This window comes from Orycteropus afer, unplaced genomic scaffold (genome assembly GCF_000298275.1).
Source record: "Orycteropus afer afer isolate SDZICR_OR568_19922 unplaced genomic scaffold, OryAfe1.0 scaffold00319, whole genome shotgun sequence".
In the NCBI taxonomy this organism is placed as follows: Eukaryota; Metazoa; Chordata; class Mammalia; order Tubulidentata; family Orycteropodidae; genus Orycteropus; species Orycteropus afer.
This window is the reverse complement of record NW_006921906.1, coordinates 4,014,781-4,016,221: the sequence shown is the minus strand read 5'-3', so window position 1 is coordinate 4,016,221 and position 1,441 is coordinate 4,014,781. Positions and strand designations below refer to the sequence as shown.

Sequence of the window (1,441 nt, the reverse complement as noted above, 5' to 3'; positions counted from 1 at the left end):
TTCTATCTGTAGATTTAGAATAATTTCTAATTTTTCATTTATTTTGTCATTTTGTTCTTGTATTTTCTTCCAAATTTCTTCTAGGGTTTTTTCTGTATTTGCTTTGGTCTGCCTCTCAATCCTTTGAAGATACCTAAGTATAATTCTTTTGAATTCCTTTTCGGAGCATTCCAGTGCTGCTTCTTCCTCAGGGATGTGTTCTGAGTCTGTATTCTGCTCCCTTGTTTGTATCACTTTATCCTGCTTCTTTGTGTGGACTGTGATGGTCTGTTGTCTCCGAGACATTGTGGCATTGTTTTATTATGATCTCTGTGAACTGTTTGTGAAGATCATTCAAGGTTGATTCTGGCTCATCTTGGTGGTTTTTTTATCGTTGGCCCATTGGTGGAGAAGGAGGTGGTAGCTCTCGCTCAGTAAGTGAAGTTGCAGGACATGTGGTTATAGTTATGTCTTATGGGAACTGTTGCTGTCTCCCACTCATTTAGACACAAATTACAAATGAATAACAATCAAAAAGCTAAAATCACATGGACAAAAAACACACCATGTAATCACACAGGAACAGTAACCAAAAAAAGAAAAAATGGAAAAACAAGAAAAAAAACACAAGAAAACTTGCAATATCTGGGGATAGGGTGCTAAGAGAAAAAAGGTAGAGAAGGAGAATAATGAAGAAAAAATGGGAAAAATGCAAAAAGAAAAACAAGGAATGGGATAACCACAATAAGAAAGGGAAAAAAGAAAAAAAAAATAAATAAATTTAAAGAAAAAAAAATTTCAAACAGGAATAGGGAAAAGAAAAAAAGCTGAAAACTAGGACCTAGGAGGGGAAGAATAAAGATTAATAGTAAAAAGGACAAAAGCATTAATAATAGTAGTTTTAAAACAGACAAATACAAGCAAACTAAACACCAGAAAAAAAAAAGAAAGAAAAAAAATAAAAAAAGAGAAAAAAAATCAGTGGACAACTGGGCTGGGCATCCAGGCTCCATCTGAGCACACAGGCTGGGATGGAGTTACTGGGGGCCCAGAAGGTGGGTGGGAGTGTGAGGTGGCCGCACCACCGTTCACCAAGCGGGTGTGGGATATGAGAGTAACAAGAGGAATGTCACACCTTTTCAGTCCTGCAAGTCCGGAGTGTCTTTGGGGTTGCTGGCAAGCAGAACCTGTTCTTAACCCCTGTAATCTGGGAGAGCACTGTCTCTTTAAATATCCAAAATGGTCAAACCACTTGTAAACATTCAAAATGGCAGCGCCTCTGGACAGGCAAAAGTCCACAGCTCAGCCCGCCTTTCTCTTCACCTTCTCTGTTTATTCCCCAGCCACCAGAGCAGTCCTCTGTGCAGTCCCTGGCTAGCAGGGCTGATTTTTAGGTTAATTCTTAGGTCCCACCACCACTCGGCACTCTTCAAGCTGTCTGTGCTGTCAGGAATTGCTCAGG

The 1,441-nt window shown here is 39.6% G+C and overlaps 1 pseudogene; it reads left to right on the top strand.

The window, feature by feature from the left end:
* Positions 1-1,441, top strand: part of LOC103206476 — a 166,367-nt pseudogene that overhangs the window by 93,988 nt on the left and 70,938 nt on the right.